The 16,276-nt window shown below is 36.5% G+C and overlaps 1 non-coding gene across 1 annotated transcript; it reads left to right on the top strand.

Annotated features, from left to right (window-relative positions):
- Nucleotides 1-567: 567 nt before the first annotated feature.
- LOC114820808 (small nucleolar RNA U54) lies at nt 568-657 on the top strand. The gene has a single exon (XR_003768285.1). It is a non-coding gene; the product is annotated as a small nucleolar RNA U54 (small nucleolar RNA).
- The last annotated feature ends 15,619 nt before the right edge of the window (nt 658-16,276 follow it).

The raw sequence follows: 16,276 nt of genomic DNA, 5'->3' as shown, positions 1-16,276 counted from the left end.
CGGAAAGAAGCGGAGATGTTGTATGACTTTCTTAATCTACCTTTCGTCGAAGAAAACTAGCTAGTTGGATCATCGCTGTCGTACCTGAGGTGCAAGCATTACCGAATACATCCTTCATCATTTGTTTATGCCCGTCCCCTTGGATCATCGCCGGCGTACTTCACGGCGTCCTATGCTATCTGGATATCGTTTCTATTGGGCCGTGACCAATCCAATATCGGCTGCCGAGCCGACAGAAGTTGATATTCAGAGGACATTAGTATTGGATAAGGTTTGTGCTATTGAATTTTGATTTGGAAATATTGATTATTTTTCGGTTCTTAATGTTCGGGCTGCGATATTTTTTGTTTTTTGGGTGTTTGAAGTTTTTGGTTTTTAAATTAATTTGCAAATTTAGGGTTTCAAGCATGATATGATGAGGAATTATTGGTCCATGTTTCTGATTTAACCGTGACCGACAACCCTTAACCATCTCTGATCGCTCTTCCATTTTTACCAATTTCAAAATTTCATTTAAAATATTTTTAGTTTTAATTTTTTAATTATGTTTGAATTTTGTGTTTATCTTGCTCTGTGATTATGTACCTACAATGGGCAATATATGTTATTTTGATTCAGAACATGACTGGATAACTTTTGAGAGAAATTATGAGAGCAATTAGTTTCTAATTGTTGTTTAATTTTTGTTCTTGGATTTATTCTTTATTTTTTTTACAATTTAATTTTGCAAATTAAAATTTTTGTTGCTGGGCTTTATGAGAGCAAAGAAGTTGCCAAGAGAGAGGTTCTTTGGTGCATTGAGCAGGTGATTATGTGCTAATGAACTCTTAATACAGTTTGTAGTATTTAGACTTGTTGAGTCACTAAGAGAGGGTGATTAGGAAGTTAATTGAGCTTGTTTCACATTCTCTAACTTAAATTACAAATAGTATGCACTTTCAGAAGTTCAATTAGGTGGACTTCGCTTGCAGTTCAACATAGGCTAGCTGCAATTGGTCAAAATTGATTGCCCATCGTTTTCCTTTAGGCTTTCACATCTTGAAATGCAAATGGCTCAAAATAATTACAACTTTAACAAGTATGTTTATTCTGTGATCCAAATGCAATCTTCGACCCTTTTAACTTGTTTTTTTTTTTCACACAGCCAAATGGAGATGACCCAAAATTTCCTAATTGTAGATTTATCCAGATGCAGTCTTCTTTTGTTTGTCCTATTTCTTAAACGGAACACTAGTACTATCACTGTTTCGTAAACTAAACACTGATTATTTCTTAAACGGAACACTATTACTATCACTGTTTTGTAAACTAAACACTGACTATTTATCAAACGAACACTAGTACTATCACTGTTTCATAAACTAAACGGAACACTAGTACTATCACTGTTTCATAAACTAAACACTGACTATTTATCAAACGAACACTAGTACTATCATTGTTTCGTAAATGAAACATTGACTATTTCTTAAATGGAACACTAGTACTTTCACTGTTTAGTAAACTAAACACTGACTATTTATCAAACGAACACTAGTACTATCACTGTTTCGTAAACAAAATCGAACACTAGTACTATCACGGTTTCGTAAACTAAACACTGACTATTTCTTAAACGGATCACTAGTACTATCACTGTTTCAACACTGACTATTTCTTAAACGGAACACTAGTACTATAACTGTTTCGTAAACTAAACATTGATTATTTTTTAAACGGAACACTAGTACTATCGCTGTTACGTAAACTAAACACTGATTATTTATTAAACGAACACTAGTACTATCACTGTTTCGTAAACTAAACATTGACTATTTCTTAAACGGAACACTAGTACTATCGCTGTTTTGTAAATTAAACACTGACTATTTCTTAAACGGAACACTAGTACTATCACTGTTTAGTAAACTAAACACTGACTATTTATCAAACGAACACTAGTACTATCACTGTTTTGTAAACAAAATCGAACACTAGTACTATCACTGTTTTGTAAACAAAATCGAACACTAGTACTATCACTGTTTCGTAAACAAAACACTAACTATTTCTTAAACGAAACACTAGCACTATCACTGTTTCGTAAACTAAACACTGACTATTTCTTAAACGAAACACTAGTACTATCACTGTTACGTAAACTAAACACTGACTATTTATCAAACGAACACTAGTACTATCACTGTTTCATAAACTAAACGGAACACTAGTACTATCACTGTTTCATAAACTAAACACTGACTATTTATCAAACGAACACTAGTACTATCATTGTTTCGTAAATGAAACATTGACTATTTCTTAAATGGAACACTAGTACTATCAATGTTTAGTAAACTAAACACTGACTATTTATCAAACGAACACTAGTACTATCACTGTTTCGTAAACAAAATCGAACACTAGTACTATCACGGTTTCGTAAACTAAACACTGACTATTTCTTAAACGGATCACTAGTACTATCACTGTTTCGACACTGACTATTTCTTAAACGGAACACTAGTACTATAACTGTTTCGTAAACTAAACATTGATTATTTCTTAAACGGAACACTAGTACTATCGCTGTTACGTAAACTAAACACTGATTATTTATCAAACGAACACTAGTACTATCACTGTTTCGTAAACTAAACATTGACTATTTCTTAAACGGAACACTAGTACTATCGCTGTTTTGTAAATTAAACACTGACTATTTATCAAACGAACACTAGTACTATCACTGTTTTGTAAACAAAATCGAACACTAGTACTATCACTGTTTCGTAAACAAAACACTAACTATTTCTTAAACGAAACACTAGTACTATCACTGTTTCGTAAACTAAACACTGACTATTTCTTAAACGAAACACTAGTACTATCACTGTTACGTAAACTAAACACTTACTATTTATCAAACGAACACTAGTACTATCACTGTTTCATAAACTAAACACTGACTATTTCTTAAACAGAACACTAGTACTATCACTGTTTCGTAAATTAAACACTGACTATTTCTTAAACGAAACACTAGTACTATCACTGTTTCGTAAACTAAACACTGACTATTTATCAAACGAATACTAGTATTATCACTATTTCGTAAACTAAACGAAACACTAGTACTATCATTGTTTCGTAAACTAAACGGAACACTAGTACTATCACTGTTTCATAAACTAAACACTGACTATTTATCAAACGAACACTAGTACTATCACTGTTTCGTAAATTAAACACTGACTATTTCTTAAACGGAACACTAGTACTATCATTGTTTAGTAAACTAAACACTGACTATTTATCAAACTGACACAGGTACTACACAATTTATTAAACTGACTGACTATTTTTGAACAGAACCAAAATAACCCATCCTAATAAGTAACAATAAACGCACTTACGATAGTGACTTTAATTATTAGACTATTAGTCAATTAGGCAACCAGAAATTGGATTACCAAATTAGCTAATCCTAACCCACCAACCTCACGACAAGTCATCTTAGTTATCTGTGCTATGCTGATGCTATATATATAAAAATCAAACAAGTAACAAGCACGTTCAAGGAAACTTGGATAAATGGCTCACAAGTACTATAACAATGCACTAGTGCTACTAGTGTTTGCCTGCGTTGTGGCGCAGGAAGAAACGTTAATGGTGGGTGTTGCTCAACGAGATCTTTTATTATGGTCTCGTTTCTTTGAAAGTTTGCTTTATATATATAGAACAACATCCAAACCAGGCTTTTCATAGTACAACATCCAACCCAGGCTTTTCATGTGGATTTTCTTCCTTGGAACAAGCTGCTTCTTCTCAGCCCTCATCGATGCATTCTGAATGGAATTAAGACAAGCCATTTTTCATCTTCTTCGTCGCACCATCAACTAGCTTATTGCCAGATGATGCGGCCTCCTCCCTTCCCCTTTTTCGTTCCACTTTTCAAAGTTGCTAGAGGCTTGGCTATATCCAAAACGAAATGCAGCTTCTTTCTCACACAAACTTTTATAAGAGATTAGCACGGTGAAACGCAAATCACCGTTGTATCTAAAAATCAAGAAGTCTCAGCATTCTACGTAATGGTCTATCACAAATGTCGGCCACCCATGATGCAAGAACAAACCACCATTCTGTTGAATCAATTCAATACTCCACGCACTGCCGCTAGGGTCGAACAACAAAACTGATCCAGTTATTATGCCTTCCATTTTTCTCATGAATCTTTGTGGGATTTTCAGTCTTTCGGAGCTTAAATCATCATAATAAAACGCAAAAAATGAGGGCTCCTCACATTTTGAGCTTCCTCCATTGAAATTAGCTCTGCAAGTTTCAAACTCTTATCAGAAAACAGAATCTCGGTGAAATTTTCTGAGCAACCAAACAGGTCCTACCATTTTCCCCTCCGATTTAAAATTGACGAAGCAAGAACGAACAAAATTCAAGATGGGATTTGTGATCGTATAAATTATTGGGTTTTTTTTTCAATTTTTTTTTTATGAGGAAGTGGCATACTTGTAAAAAAAGGAAAGTCTATTTCTAATAGGAGTGGCTGACGGAGTGAGGTTCCGTTAGGGTTAAGAGCTGGAAAAAAAAAATATTTCGTTTTGGGCTTTTGATTCAGCCCATGTGTATTCAAGGTTATAGGGCCTGATATATAATAGTTTTGTCCTTATCATGAAATATAAAGCCCTTTTGGTTAAATAATAGTATATGATGGTTTTTGGTTAAAGTAAACTTAACCCAAGCCCTTTTCATTAAAGCTCCTTTGATTAAATATAAAATATCACGTGACGGTATACATATGAGTACAAATATAAATAAAACTTTAAAAAATATGGGCACAAAAAGAAACTAATATATGGGTACAAATTAAAAATGAAAAGAAAATTGGTACAAATTAAAAAATATTTGCAATTAAAAATAGGTACAAACTAAAAATAAAAATATATGATAAAAAATTTAGCTATAAATATAAATATACTAATTGTAACATTTTTAACACTAAAGGAATATATTTAGAAATAAAAATATTTTATTATTCATATAATTAATGATGTTATTAATACCAATGATCTTGATAAAAAATAAAAAATGAATAGAATTTTAATCAATGGAGTAACAAAAAAATGATGTCAACCTAATTTCTTCATAAAAAAACCCTTTCTAAAATAAATAAATAAAAATAACTGAGACCAAATAAATGAATAAGAAAAGAAGCGATACCCATGCCTCCGACGATGTTGGAACCCATTGTCCCACATCGGCCAAGAGTGAAGAGAGAAAGCACTGTAAATAGAATTACCCCACTCTAACTAACACTGAGGCATTTTCTGATAAAACCCACACATGAGGATTGTGTAGGTGGTTAAGTGGGGACCTCGGTGTTATTGGAGTGGAACCTCGGCCCGTCGACCTGAAAATTTCAACATGGTATCAGAGTCAGGGGTCGGGCCCGTACTGCCATGTGATTGGGTAGGTCCCCATTGGCCCCGAGCGATTGTTCACGTAGACCAAAGATGCCACGTGTTTGGGTGGGTCCCCAATGATCCAGTGCGATTGGGTGAGTCCCGACTGACTCCACGTGGTTGTCGATGTGTGAAATTTCACGTGTGACCCATAAATGGGGTCTCACGTGCGGGGAAGTGTTGGAATCCATTGTCCCACATCGGCCAAGAGGGAAGAGAGAAAACACTTTAAATAGAATTACCCCACTCTAACTAACACCGAGGTTTTTTATGATAAAACCCCACACCTGAGGATTGTGCAGGTGGTTAAGTGGAAATAGTATCGGTGTTATTAGAGTGAACCCTTGGTCCGTCGACCTGAAAATTTCAACAGACGACCACTCAACCCCGACAACCACCGCCAGACCAACCGACTGCCACCCCTTCCGTCCATCTCCTTCTCGCTTCTCAGATGATCAGACCACAATTCTGGAAGAATCTGGAAACCTGGAAGAATTTGGTTTGGAAGATTCAGATATATATGCAGCCACCCCACCCAAGCCCCTCCTGCGTTGATCTCGACTTCCATTTTTTCTGGCATGAAGATCAAAACAAAGGCAGAGAAACGGAGAAGATGACCCATTCTTTTACTATTTTGTCTGACAAATGTTATTGAGGGTTAACAGAGTTAGACGGAGTTAAATATGGGGACAGATGTCAGGCACTGAAGTCAGACACAGAAGGCCACAGAAAGTTGAAAGGAGTGGATTAATTATGGCATTAAGCAATTGTGCGGTTTTTTTAATTTTTAATTTTTTTTATTTGGGTATTTTTGAAATTAGAGTAGGTTTGTGAATTAATTGATGTGATTACTTACAGTGATATGAAGCAACATGATTAAATGAGAAGTAAATATGACAACATTGTTTAGCAAAGTTGAATGAGGATCCTCTAGACCTTCTTTGTGAGGATTTCAGAAATTCTCTAATCGTATCCATTTATTATATATCGTGTGGTCAGTTTTTGTTAGATTCTGTTTATATTTAATTTTAAATAAAGAGTTTTACAATGATTTCTGACCGCACGATATATAATGAATAGATACGATTAGAGGATCCTCGTTCATCAAAGTTCACATTGGAGTGCACTTTATTCAGGTCGAAATCATTCATGACATTTTTTTTTTCTTTCCAAAATGGTTAACAACTGGTGGCAAACCACGGTTACCACCTGTTCCGGGTCCGAAAGAGGTTATGGGAAATTTCACCCTGCCTGTAGCTACAGTCAAGCAGACTCACCAACTCGGAGCATCGAACCCGATACCTCACACATATTTTTATTTATTGGGGAGTCATAGTACGCACCTTTACCCTTACAAAACACGGTTGGTATATAGTATTTCCTTGGCTTGAAGTCTTGGAATAAGTTCAGGGATTGGCTTTTGATTGATTTGCTTGGATTTGGTTGATTCTATTAAGGGTTCCCAATTTAAATGACATAAACTAAACCATAAAGAAATGTTTAATTTCAGCTTATTTAGTTTTTAATTAATTTTATGCACGATCAAGATTAAAATTAGTGTGTTTTAAAAAATATATATAAATAAAAGATTAAAATTAGTGTTAAATCTAGTGCTAATACGATCTATCAAATGCCTGTTGAGAGAGAGAGAGAGAGAGAGAGAGAGAGAGAGAGAGAGAGAGAGAGAGAGAGAGAGAGAGAGAGAGAGAGAGAGAGAGAGAGAGAGAGAGAATAGAGGAGGCTTAACAACATGACTAAAAACAATGTGAATTGAGAGGGAGAAAGAGAGTGGAGGGTGTTTTATGCAGTCAGAAATCATTTAACTTTTTTTTATTTAAAATTAAACACAAATAGTATCTAATGAAAATTGACCGCACGATGTACGATGAACGGTTAAAATATGAGGATTCCTAAAATTCCCACAAAATGAATCCGAAGAGGATCCTGTTTCGTTTTGTAATGTGGTCCACAAAGTGGCATTGATGAATGAAACAATCAAATCAAGTGGGTGTTTTGAACATGGGTGTGACACAATATTGGCTGTTTGGGGAAATGCGAAAATCTGGGTGAAATATTACAATATTACTCAAACTCCCAAAACTAATATTTTATTTTATTTCCTAAATTATTTAAAAAATGCAATATAGTTTGACACATCCCGACCTAAATTTGAGGCATGCTGGCCGTCACGTGAGGGTGACGTAGCCATGTGCATAGTGCGGAAGCAATAAAAATATAAGAAATGCGAAGAAATAAAAACCAACTGACTAAACACTAGATGAGATAACTGAAAGTGCGATATTAAAAGTGACTACACATAACCAGAGCATAGGTAGCCTAAGTTCAGTCCAGCAGGACGAATACTAATTATACAATACCAAAGATGATCCTACATTAGTGATAATCTGTTAGAGCTGCCGTGAAATCCTCGTGAACCACCAACGAGCACTCCTAACTAGAACCTGGAGAGGCACAAAATAGAAAGTGTGAGTGGGAAAAAATAAAGCTTTTCAAAAACCATTTCATTTATCAAAAGTAGTAACCCCTCGCCGTAAAACCTGTATAATTCTCAGAAAATAGCATATACAATTATATCTCAAAATCATATTCAAAATAACAATCCACCAAATATACCATGTAAAATCTCAGAAAGAACTAAGTAAGCCAGGTGCAATTAATCAACATGAAATAGTATGTCAGCCGGAGTCACATAAAATGACCTGTACGGCTGGGTTTACAACTCATCAATCAAATTCCACACACGAGTTAGAACCACCTAATATGGTCTGTACGACAGACTAAGTGTAAATAAATACGCTTAAGTGCTATGGTCACGTGAAGGCTGTGCGAAGTATCGCAAGTCACCTACGCGTCGGAACCACCTAAAGTGGTCTGTACGACAGGCTGACACCTGCCTTGGATCCAAGGTGAGAGTATGGTGTGGGAGGTGAACGATCACGTGAAAGCTAGGCCTTGTGCTCGGGCGAAGCACTAACACCAGGGTGCAGGATAAATAGCTTGAAATATATCTCAGCACTAATGTACTCACTACCATAACTACCATCAATATACTCACCTGAAACTTACCTGACGTCCACAACATCGAGCAACAATATCTATGTAACCATAATAATGCAAAATTAAACATAAAGAGTATTTGACATGGCATTTCAAAGTATCAAACCATTTAATTAAGTTTTTTGGGAAAAATACCAAGTGTATATATATGGAAAACCAAAAGCCCACTCACTGATATGTGGAAGGCTCGTAACCCCCGAGCCTTGCTTGACTGCGTTCGTCCTCAGGATAGGTTTTACCTATATGCGAAACAACTATTTAAACGTTATTTTTAAGCACATAAACAAAACTAGGTAATAACTTCTCATACATTGCTCAACTGGGGTATTTAAATATACCACTGTGAACTACTCAACCTTAGGAACATCCCTATATTTTTAGAAAAATTTTCCGACGTCCTACGCACCCTCACACGCTGACCAAGGCACGACTAGACAAACGGCCCACGCGCAGGCACGTGCCTGGCACACAGACGGAGTCCCTAACGGCGTCAGGGAATATTCCGTTAAAATATAGAATATGTCGTTAAAGATACCTTATGCCGTTAGCATATTCCATCAAAGTTGATGGAATATTCTCTTCCTTCAACCTTGGTTCGCCGGAGTCCGGTGCCAGTGACCTCTGCGATTGCCGAATTCTGGAAAAATTTAGAACTTCAATATATCCTCCATTTGTCAACCAAAATCCATGAAATTTTCACCAAAATGAAGCTTATATTGAGAAGAATAAAACCTTACCACTTTTAGGTGCTAAAACTCATAGGATTTTGCTGGTAAAATCTCGATAATCTGGCCACCCCTGCAACTCGATGAACTCGAATATTTCTACGTCCAAATTCTTCCAAAATTAATCTAAAGTGCTAAAAAGCAAGAATAGAACCTTTCTAAGTCTCAAAACTACCTGAAACCTTCGCGATCACGACAAATGAACAGTGTACCAAATCGGGCCTTTCTGGTTCTCGTGTTCTACGAGTTCTCACGTTGAACCAATGGCATGGATGAGTTCATGGACTCACAGGAAACACAAGAACAACCTTCTCGACGTCGATCCGTGCACGCAAGGGTAAATTTGAGAGTTGTCCGTACAGTTGTACGGACAATGGAAGAAATTCGAGAGGGAAGAGAGAGAGAGAGAGTCAACGGTTTGGTATGGGTGTGTGTGTGTGGTTCAGATTGTAGCCAATCAAACAAAACCTTAAGCCTTTTAGTTCTAATTGGGTCCAATTAATTAGGAATAGAACTAATTGGTCCAAAACCTTAGCCTATACACACACACAACTCAACGATTAAAGGGCCAAATAGAAATTTACACGCTCTCGAGGATAAAATAATATATACATTCGGGACGGGCTGTCACATAGTTTCTCTTGAAATAATAAAATAAAAAAAATTGTAAGGAATAAAAGAAAATAGTTGAGAGAGTAGAGGTAAAAGAAATTTAGTACTTAATTGACAAAAAAGGTTAGAATACGTAGGACGGGTCACCGGAAGATGCGATTGCCACTGTGAAACAAGATAAAAGAACTGAAGAGGAGTTGAGACAAATGGCTAAATCAAGATAAACGAGTAGAAGCTGAGTGGCCGGTGGAAGAACGGATTAAACTAGTTTGAATCCCAAGACAATATTGCTATTAGTTTACCAATTGGGCAGTTTTCATTAGTTTTCCTTTTTGTTTTCTGTTGTCATTTTTTTTTTTTTTGCATTTGTAACACTTTTGAACACACTTTAAAAACTACTTCAAATATAGATCAAATCACAATTTCATACCTTATGTATAAACATTACAATGTCATACCCCAACTTATGAATTTGTTTCAATGTCAAACCTCCATTAAATATTCTATTAACCTGGCTGTTAAATGTTGACATGGCAGGAACAAGGCCCACTCCTTTGCCAATTGAAATTGATTAAAAACAAATTCTCTCCCTAGTTGCACTGCTGTAACTACCAGATTCTGCAAAGAAGAAGGTCGGAAAATTCCGACTCCGTTCATCACTTAAATCTCCACCAAAACATACAAAATTTATATCAAAACGCAGATTAGTGAAAATGGAGGCCCATAACCTTCCCTCATGCTTGCCCAAATCGTCCTCACTGGTGCCTTCCCGCCACCTTCCCCCAGCTCCTCAACCTCAAATACTTTGACCTCACCAGAGATTAATCAACCATCTTCATCCTTATCTTCTCTTTCCAATTATTAGAATATTTGCATAAGTTCCATTCAACGAAAAGAAAATTAGTAACAAGATTAACGATTCAACAAAACTGGAGTTAAAAAAGCACTACCCACTTAGTGATCCACTTAATTCAACATAATTAAGCAGTGAAAACCAAAATTCAAGAACAAATCAACAAGCTGGACCAATCACGACTTGACCCTTGCAGAGATCAGCTGGACTAGCAGCTCCATAGCAGGCTATCGTGGAATTGCCGTCAACGATCAGGATCTTCTCCCGCACCTCTTCATCGGTTGGCTTTTTTGCCTGAATGCATTTCAAGGTTGAGGAACCTTGCACGTTTTTGACAATAAAACCCTTCAATTTTCATCAATCATCAAGGAAAATGGTATTGGAACTTTGACTTAATATATTGTTTTCAAGGGTTATATTGACGATGCTTTCGCTAAGGTTTTCCATACTCCATAAGCTATAGATCTAAATTTAACACTTGATTGTTGTTTATATTAATGCTCTATTCTTCTCACCAAATATTTATTTATTTATTTTCTTTTTTGAAAACATGATCTCTTAGAGAATGCAGGAAGATGAACTGTGACAACCCGTCCCTAATTTTACGATTTTATAAATCTAAAAATGTGAATTCACGAGAATACCCTAGAGGCGAGGGTATTGATTTTCGTTGATCACTAGTTCATGACACGTATGAACTAATACCTTACCGTATTTCAAAAGTACTTAGCAGTGCGAATGCGTAGACGCATGCAAAAATTTAATTCGGAACTACGACAGAGGTTTTACGGAACTTTAAATTTGAAAGTACGTTGGTAAGGGTTGTTATTTATTATTCTATTCATTTCTTATGGTTATTGTTATTTTTATTATTTGAGGTGGTTAGAAAAATCAAGAGGGAGGAGGAAAGGGAGAAGCTGCCTAATGGCAGCGAAGGAGAGAGGAAGAAGAAAGCACAGAAGGGACCGGGAGAGAAGTGAAGGAATGGGGAGAGGAGAGAGAGAGAAAGAATCAATCAGACAGGAGGGAAATGAGGGAAAGGAGTGAGGAAATGAGGAAGGGGATTGGCCGGACCCTTTCGACCTACACCAAACCTTTTGAACTGGTTCTATTTCCGGCCAAATTATGTCATTTTTCAGGTGAAATTCACCCATCCAATACCTGTAAATTACTCCATAACCTTCCCTCTTCTTTTTCCACCTGAAATTATAATGAAATTGGTTGTATTTGGGGGGGGGGGGGGAAATCTTGATGGGAACCATAGGTGTCGTAAGGACTCTCAGCCGAAATCCACCGAACCTGAAACGATTCCCTCCAATTGACACCACCAATAGACTTCCTTTGAGGTTTAGAATAAAGCCCAAACAACCTTGGAGGCGGTGGAGCACCAGAGGTGACGGATCAAAGTCACCCAAATCTAGGGTTTCCGGCAGGTTTTAGCAAAATTAGGGCTTTTCCAGGCCAAATTGGACTTGGTCGCAAGCGCCGTTTGTTCGGGAGGCCTCGATGTACATGCTAGGAAAATGGTAGGGTCTACTTTGATGCGAATTTTAACTTAACACACAAATTAAACCCTCTTGTTGTCAAATTGTAGTATAAATGCAAGTAGGGATCGTTTTATACCGGGGATTAGGAGGGCTTGTTAAAACCTCTAAACTGACTTAAAAACATATAAACAAAGTTAAAAACACTAAACTAGACTCAAAGAACTTAAAACAGACTAAAAGGACTCAAAACAAGCTAAAAACGCTCAAATCTGCCTAAAAACACAAACTGGGCAGATTTGGACTCTAACACACTTTTGGGACACTTAAAAACACAAATCAAAACAGATTTTGACTAATAAAACACTTTAAAGTAAAGGGGGTTTTGGTTTTGACGAATTTGAAAACAAAACAAGTAAATTAAAGAACTAATGAAATCTGCATGAATTTGAGTAAATTGAATGGATGGAAGGCTAGCTAGGAGGTTCTTCTCCACACATGACATACTTGCACATAAACCAATTTTCAGTTGTTCTTTCGATCAATCATGAAACTCAACACCCCAGGTTAATTAAGTCCACTTAAATTAACCTTCAAGTTCTCCTTAAGTTATTGAATTGGATGGGAAAGCGCATACAACAATTCAAGCATTCTTCAAAAGTTCTTTACGTGAATAGCACAATAAAGATACAATCAAAGATCATTAAGCATTATGAAAACTATAAGTATTGACGAGGCATTCGTTACTATGATGAGCATGAAACTCCTGCCAAGAATTTATTTAACGCGATCGTTTATAAGCGACCTCCACTACTTGTGAATATAAGTTTGTAACTATTAGGTGAAACTCCCTTATACTCTAGCATCATATTCATGCATGCAAACTAAGTGTGCACTCGTAATAAACATACACGAATAAGTTATCAATCAAGTAGTTAAACAAATTGAATTCACAACTTATGAAATCACAACTGAAGGTAATCAAATCATATTGCAAGCATGAACATGGTTTTGAATTCCCCCCTAGCTAAGGGGGGTTTAGTTCCTCATACTCACAAAGCAAAGATAAACAAATTTAGACATTGTAAACAAAAGAATGAAAACACCTAAAAACGCTCCAACAATCCAACTTGAATGGCAAGCACGTCCAAGGGTCCTCATTCTTCTCTTTGTTGCAGCACAAAGTGTGGTTTGATGGATGAGTGGTAAATTATGGTGGTGGATGGATATAGGTGAGTTATGGTGAAGGGTGGATGGGTGGATTGTCTTCTCCCGGCCAAGGAATGAAAGTGCAAGTGTATGGAGCTGTGAGATGTGAATGTAGTGTGTTTTGATGGATCTTTTTCTCCCTCCCCTTTGTTATGGTGAAGGGTGGATGTATTTATAGGCTAGGGAGAGGACCACCATCTAATTAAGGTGGTAGTGGTGTATGTTGTGGTAATGAGTGGATGTAATGGGTATAATGGATGGATGTTTGGTAATGAGTGGATGTAATGGGTGTAGTTGATGGATGTTTGGTAATGAGTGGATGTTATGGGTGTAGTGGGTGGATGTTTGGTAATGAGTGGATGTAATGGGTGTAGTGGATGGATGTTTGGTAATGAGTGGATGTAATGGGTGTAGTGGGTGGATGTTTGGTAATGAGTGGATGTAATGGGTGTAGTGGATGGATGTTTGGTAATGAGTGGATGTAATGGGTGTAGTGGATGGATGTTTGGAGTTGTAGGTCAACACACTTGCACACACACATGCTGATTTCTAGCCTTCAAATCTTCAAAAACGTCCATCCTCATGTCTCCATGCTTGCACTATCCAATCTTGGCCCAAAAATACTCCAAAATGCTCCAAATAGCACTTTGTTGCTAAATTTGTTATTTGAACCTACAAACACACGAAAATAGCTTAAAATACATAATTGACTAAGAAATAACAACATAAATGCACCAGAACAAGCTAACTAAGTCGCATAAATATGCTCCTATCAAATTCCCCCACACTTAGCTTTTGCTAGTCCTCGAGCAAAACGAAACAAACGAAACAAACAAAATATAACCTAGACCTTCCAACAATTGCCTCAGGGATTTTCAATGAAACATGACATGCCAAAGATCACCACTTACATAGATTTAAGCAATCCTTACCCTCAAGCATACTTAATCATAGTCACCATTCACTATCTCACATTTAATCAATTAAAACAACATTTTGAATGTAGTAACATGCCTTAGAGAATTCCCTCAATTCCTTACTAGATACTCTCTATTTTCACACACATTTTCTGACTACACACCTTACACTAGTTATATGTGAGAAGATTGACGTAAACATGGAAGATTAGTACTCACATATGTTATAACAAAGAAAGCAATTTCTGGAGTTAATAAGCATGTTTAGATATGATCTCATGAATGGTATGCTACTACTTAGATGCGAGAACCAGTGACACCATATGCTCATACCAATTTCGAACTCGACAAATTGAAACACACAACACTCAAGATTGAAGTCAAGGGTTGTAACAGGGCTTGGGGGTATTGGCTAACAAAGAAACGATAGGAATAACAAACGTTCTTAAAGCGATAGCATGCAAAGCAATGAAATAGACGCTTGGAATTCACTCAATAATGCAGAAATTAACTTTTAAACACAACGGGAAGATTCAAGCAACACTTAGGGCTCTTTTTCATAACTTTTCTTCTTTTCATTCTATTTTCCACGAATGTTTTTTTTTCTTTTTCTTTTCTATCCGTGCCTTATTAAGGACTTTGGCACACACACACACACAAGAATCACTTCCCCAACACTTGTTTTTCTGCGAAAGTTCAAAAAGGAATTCCTTCTAAATTATGTTTTACTATGCTTCAAGAACAAGGGTATGGATGGTCCTAATCTAGGCTAGGTGAGGATAGTGTGCGTTAACAAAGAACATAGGCTACACAAGGCTCAACGAGGTTAAACTTAAACACATAATGAAATAGGGCATGACAATTTGGCTGTGGTGGTCACTACACAACTTCATCTTGAATATGTATTATGCAAATCAATAACATGCTTTGAATGAAATATGCATGAGTTCTAGCATTTGGAACTAACTGATGAAACGCCTTCTAAGTAGTAACCAAGCAAAGAATAATGAGATCATGCAACGACTTTAGAAATCAATGATGCACAGATTATTAACTCTCCAAATAAACGTTTAGGCTCAAGTCTCACAAGGTTGTAGCGTACATTTGAGTTCCTTCTTTCAAGCACGTTACAAAACTGATTTTTCCTTTATGATTGCATGTGAATTCATAAATTATAACCACAACCAAGCATACACCAAAAAGTAAATCAAATTTCCATCCATGTTTATAACTCTCTTTAACAATCATGTAATTAAAAACCAAATCCTCATCATTGTGTTGGAAGGTACCCTAAGACACAAATAAACACACAAAAACAACTCTTTTTGGGTTTTTCAAAACAATTTTTTTTTTCAAATTTTTATGAGATTTTCGGATTTTTATGTCAAAACACACTAAAACACTCCTAAATAACTTAAAAACACTTAAAAACAACAAGGAACAACACTAGAAGTAATGGGTGATAAACCCCTACGAATTTCATGCAAAACAACTTGGTTACCCCCCCACACTTAAATCAAACATTGTCCTCAATGTTTCAAGCATAAACTCACACAAAAACAAGCAAACAAACAAACAACGAATAAACATGACAAGTATGGTAAAGTAAAAACTAGACAGAGTAGAGTTTAAGAACGCAAATCTGGTTTTGAAGATAGATGATCTTGGCGACTTTCCACAGCTTTGATCTCGAACTGGTTTGGAATTCTGAGCGAGGAATACGAGAGTTCCTTGGTTTCAAATCAGACTCATTCTGCTGGGTTGATTTGATTATGCAGTCTGCATTCTTCTCTGCTTGTTTCTTCTGCACGGCAGGCAGGCACGAGTTAGAGGTGTTGGTCTGTTTCTTTCTTCAATCTTTCCAAGTGCCCACCTCTTGCTTTCTTTCTCCTTGTCTCTAGCTGAGGATGAATTGGCAAATTATCTCCACATGCTTCGAGGT

This window comes from Malus domestica, chromosome 13, assembly GCF_042453785.1.
Source record: "Malus domestica chromosome 13, GDT2T_hap1".
Classification (NCBI taxonomy): Eukaryota; Viridiplantae; Streptophyta; class Magnoliopsida; order Rosales; family Rosaceae; genus Malus; species Malus domestica.
The sequence above is the reverse complement of the archived record's forward strand: the minus strand, read 5'-3'. Positions and strand labels throughout refer to the sequence as shown.